Below are 6,000 nucleotides of genomic sequence, written 5' to 3'. Positions count from 1 at the left end.
GTAAGTGAAGAGGAAGAAAAAAGTCCACACTGTCTGGCAATCTGACACAGCACTGATGTGTCACTTTTTGCTGGTATCCCTAGAGAAAGAACTTTGCAAGTGTAGGTGTGTCAGCAGTAAGCAAAACAATCTGAATTTACTACTCTGGTTTTTGTAAAGGTCTGGGCTATCAAAAGCCAGTCTCCCGTACACATAGTACCTGAACCAGTACCAGCTTTTCTTTCATAAGCCAGACCTTGCTGTGCTCTTCAGAGCACTTGTTTATGATTTCCTGGGATATCACAGCTGGAGGAAACTTGGGAAGTTTTTAGGAAGACATTTCCTCAGAGTTTCACTACACACAGGCTGGCTCAGAATTGGCATCATGAAGTTTCAAAAGACAGGAAGAAGATAAGGGTAGAGCTGAAGGAGATAGAAACGGACTAGATGAATGTTGCACAAAAGAAAAGAAAGTGAAATAATTTTTTAGGTAATTAACTGTACCTGTTGCACTAATCAGCTTCATGTGGTTCATTCTTCCACTAACGCAAATATACGCCTTCTTGTTCTATTGAGTCTATGCAATTATGTACTCTTGCTTTATGGTTTGTCTAATTTATTCCCAACCATTTCCTTTCAGATGGGACTTCACGTAGTTGAATGGTTTATAACTTTAAAATTTTCTCTTTGGTTTCATTCAATACCTCATCAACTCATATTTCACTGCCCCAAAGCCTCACATTAACTTTTTAGTACAGAGCCAGTGCAAACATTTTAAGCAAATTAACTGAAAATAAAGTAAAGCCAAATTGCCTGAGACTGCTTTTCATTCTTATGCTCTAGAGAAACTTTCACAAATGATGGCATATTATCATTTTATTAAAAAAACAAAAACAAAAAAAAAAAAAAAAAAACACCCCCAAAACCAGCCATTTTAGTATTCAGCCTCAATTTGGTTGCCAGATTAACTACCATTAAAATAGGGGAAAAAAAGCTCTTATTGCTGTTTGGAATTTCAGACTTCACTTCATGACGCACTGTAATTTTCTATGCCAAAATTAGCAACTGCTATTCATCATTACCTTAAGTCACAAAATTTCAGCGCTCTGGTAAACTGAAAACCTCTTTCTTATCATTTTATTATTTTCCATGATACAGTTCTTTGGAACGGGGTTATCCTTAGGTGTAAGTCCGTGACAGGGGGGCACAGGCGCCGCTTAGAAGAAAAAAAAGGAGCACCAACGGTTTGCCACGAGCCGGCCGGCCCCGGGCCGCGTGCGCTCCGGGAGAGGGGGAAGGACAGAGAGCTAGCAGATGGTTTTAACGAAGAGAAGACACAACGGCAACGATCTGAGGAGGAGCCGTAATTTACTGAATCTAACCAAATCAAACAAAACGAGAGAGACAAGAGTATCCAAAACGCGAGTCAAACCACGGCAGTGCGAGGGAAAACACGTGCTTTTCTCCGCGGCGAGCTGAGACGGCTGAGCCGGGCCGCACGGAGAGACGCCCACGACCCGGCCCCGTCCGGAGCTCCGCCCCACTGCCTCTGCCCGCCAGGTCCTCCGGAGATGCCGCCCCTCCCCTCCCATCAGGGTACTCAAAGTGCCCATAAAAGGCAGTAAACGGAACCAGAACATTAACTCGTTAACTCCCGCTGCTCCTCGCGGTGTTCTGATGTGGAATACTGACAACAAAAAAATCACAAAACCACAGCAACTTTCTATATAAGCATTCCTTTAAATGTCTCAGGTGTCTGTTGGAATTAAGTTTTTGAAAAAGTAATTGAACTGTCTATCCAGGAAACAAGCCACAAAAGCAAGCAGTAAGATTTGATAACTTAGATTATTGCAACCAGCAGGAAAAAAATCTGCTTAAAAATAAAACAAGACATTTTAAAAATTATAATGTCGATATATTTTAGAAAATAAAATAATGCAATTTTCCTATATTAACACATTGGTTTCTCTTCTTGCATCTTTTTCATTGACATGTTCCTAAGCACTGTTTTAACAGTTAGCTTTAAATATAAATGGCAGCCATTTTATTTTTAGGAGTTAGAAGCAATCCAAGCAGTCAGAATATCTGAGTTTTGAACACCTTGGTTTGAAATGTTTTTTTTGTTTTGTTTTGTTTTGTTTTATATAAGATATTTCTTATACTATGGCCAAAGGTTCTCTTCACCCACTCAAAAAACAAAAGAAGCACTAAGCAGGATGAAATATGCTGTATAAGTAAATGTGGCATTCTTCTGCTGAAGAAATGGGACAAGGAGCCCCATTATAAATAGAAAACATCAATACAGTTATGCGGCTATCATCTGGCCTTCACTACAGGCTACTTTTAGGATTTATTTCATTGATTTATAATCTGTGTAAATCTATTTTTTACAATTGGAGAAAGAAGCTGTGCCTTTTTATTTATAGTAAAGACTGTTTTCTTAATCATGTTGTTAAAAATAGCTTCATGAATGGACAGGGAGTACAAAATATAACACAGTGCAGCCTGGGTGAGGGTCATCAACAGATTACCCCTAGATTATCCGGATTATATGATTACTCCTGTGAAATGTAGGTGTTTTACAAATTAAAAATTAATCAGATTTCACAAAAACTATTATTAAGTCAAGATAACAACTGTTGGCCTATGTGTAATTAAGTCACAATGACTTTTGGTGTGGATTTCATAATTAATACAACAAAGTGTGAACAGGCTATTAAAACTCACTCACTTGAAAAGGCTGATTATACCAAGCAGTCTTGGTGAAGGAATTTTACTGTTACCCAGTTTGCATCCAAATGAATTTCAAATATGTTCTTATCTTGACCACTTTCCCCTCCTCCAACATTCCTCTGACAGCTTTAACAAAGCCAATTTCATTTGCATTTGGCAAGTAAGAATCTTGTTCTTCTTGGAATATAGTACAGAAAAAGGCCCATGCATTTTTCCAACTATATGCATTCAGCACAATGAGTCAAAACTGCAGCAAAGGGCAGTGACTTCTCTGGAAATCCTTTTGTGAACCAAGATGCCCCTTCTGCATGATCTCATGCTCTGAGCAGGGGAAGTAAGCCTATTTCACAGGATTCTCAGAGAAGATCTGGGCACAAGAAAAAACCTCTGCTCAACAGCAGAGAACTACTAAAACCACTGTGTTTCTTGGGAATAAATAATTCCAGAAAATTACAGGGAAGACACAGTTCTGTGCAATACACACATCTCGAAATCCATACACATTGACATTGAAATCCTGCCTATATCTATCACAAAACAGAAGTTATACTGCAGCTAGTAGGCTTGAAATAAATCCAAACATGCATGCAGAATTAAGTGTGAAACTTCCTTGCATTCATCACCAGGAATACACTCCATATTATGATGGTAGCCTCAGATTCCCTTATTTAAAAAGGATATGTACTGGAAAATGTAAGCACATAAATGGATGTTGTTGCTCTGAATACATACTGAGGACGCTATTTTAGTTGGAAAGCATCAGATTTATTTCAGTCAAATTTACATTAAAACAAGTGTGAAACCAGTGGAACCTGATGTAAAAGCAACAAAAGTAGAATGAAACACAAAGTAGATTAAAATAGTATATTTCTATTCTCAATCACTAAATAGGCCACAACAAAGGAACTGTATTTCTCCTGACCAAATAATGGCCTTCTATATTCTGTAGATTAACAAGATTAATGTGCTAAAGGATAACAATGGAGATGATTTGAAAATTTTTCTGTGCACAGCTAATAACTATTTGTTGCTTGTAACTTACCTGTGGGTGATCTAGGATTTCATTATTTGTAATGTGATCTGATTAATGTTTACATATTCACCCCAGAGAATTTCCATGTTGCTTGTTTTACTTTGCATACTACCTATGTTTATGGTGAAATAACAGTCACATCCTTAGGTGTGATCATTATGAAGTACTCTGTCAAAGGTGACAGCTGTAAGAACAATCTCAGAAGGTCTGGGTGAGATTGAGAACAGGACAGGTGGTTCAGGATGGATTTGTTCCTGTAAGAGCCTGGTAACAGAATCTATCTATTATATTCTCCAAAAAAACTTGTCCTCAACACTTTTTAACTTATGTATTTGCAAAGAGCATGCAACTTTCTAGTTACTTAAGCTTGGAAGTCATTAAAATCTGTGGATTTTAATGAGTTATGAGTCTTTAATCTACAGTGCAATAAATTGCCTTGAGACATTCTGGTATATGCAAGTAGCTCTCAAATACTCCCAAGAAGTTTATGAATGCCAGTACATTAGTGGACATATGAAGCATCTTTCAGGATTGCCTCTTTGGACATAAAAACATCAGGAGCTTGACTTTTATTGCCATATTAGTATTCTTTATGTTTTAGCTATTATGGAGGACAAAGGCAATTGTCTGTTATGAAATACTATTAACTGGAAATAAAACATCATTCATATATAAAAATGTCTAGCTTTTATTTTGTGTTTTTTTCTTGTTGTTGTTGTTTGTTTGTTTGTTTCCTTAAAAAGAAAAATACTGTTAGATTTCCTCTGTAATACTTTAATTGTGACTGTGGATAGGATTACTGATATCATTTAATAGTACCAGCATGTACATCTACAGGATTTATAACTTGGTTCATGTCTGCTCTTTTGTGGATTTCATCCAAGAGATGCTCGAATGCCGAGCTCTTGAAATGTCTTCCTTGTGGTGCTTTAACTGCACTGAGCTGCATCAGCAAATAGCATTGACACATAGCAACTGTTACACTCCAGCACAGTTTGATTTAGTGCTGAATTTTTATAAATGTATTCTGCTTTTTATATCCTTTTTATATCCATTTCTTCGGATGGGCCAAGTCTAAAAATCAGTTTCATGGAGTTCCAAAGACTCTGGTATTCCTCTGGAATTTTATCTTATTAATATGGTAAGTATCAGTACAGAAAAATACAAACACACACATTTTTTAAAAGTCATGTTTAATTGTTTATAATAACCAGGAAACCATACATAACCAGAAAAATTGTAAAAAAAATTAATTGTAGCTCAAAAAATATTTTAAGTATACTTAAAACACTTAAAAACAAAAATCATTTATAGAAAGCGAGGTATGTGACCCATACCCAGTTGTGATTGTGTATCTGCATATTCAGTTTCAGTAATGAAACACAGAAATTGAATATCATTTAGTAAGCAAGCCTGAAAGCATTTGTGAATGAAAAAAATAGGGTGTGGAAACATAAATATTTGGATCTAAGCATTAAACTGGTATGTCAACATGCAGTGAAAAGGAGGTTAGAGGAGAGCTGGTTCACTAATCGGACACTGGCCTCATACCAAAAACAGCTCTCAAATCTCATTAAACTACTCTTTATCTGTGGGGGAAGAATACACATCAGCTGTCTTCACTGAGGGACAAATGGCATAAGTGTTATGGCTTTTTCTGCTCTCAGCATGGAAAGGAAGAACAAAAATGTAAACACAAAGAGCATGTAATATCTTGAGTGCTAAATAAAGCACAACACTTGAAGAAAAAAAGAAGGAAAGAAGAAAAGCGGAAAAGAAGAAAAGACAGTGGGAGAAGTCTGGTGCCAGAATAAGAATGAAGAATTTAATGGCTATAAAGCATACTTCTCAGAACTAATAGATTTAAGTGACACTGGTAGCACTCCCGAAGACTTTTTTGGACAGTGTTGCCAAGTTGACTAGTCATCTACTTTCAAACTTTCAACACTAAGACAAGTTTGAAATTGTTCTCGTTTCACCTATAACAGAGTTGACTTTTCCTTCATAGTGTCTGGTATGAAGCTATGTTTCGACCTTTAAGGGAAAAATAATGTTGATAACACACCAACGTTTTAGTTGTTGTTGAGTAGTGCTGCACAGTTTCTCAGCACCTTGTGCTGCCCTGCCAACGAGGACTTCAGGTGCACAAGAAGCTGGGAGGGGACAAACACAAAACAGCTGACAGAAACTGGCCAAAGGGATATTCCAAAATATATGACATCATGTGAAAATAACCTGAAAAATAATGGGAAGTT

This window comes from Meleagris gallopavo, chromosome Z (genome assembly GCF_905368555.1).
Source record: "Meleagris gallopavo chromosome Z, MGAL_WU_HG_1.1, whole genome shotgun sequence".
Classification (NCBI taxonomy): domain Eukaryota; kingdom Metazoa; phylum Chordata; class Aves; order Galliformes; family Phasianidae; genus Meleagris; species Meleagris gallopavo.
The sequence above is the reverse complement of the archived record's forward strand: the minus strand, read 5'-3'. Positions refer to the sequence as shown.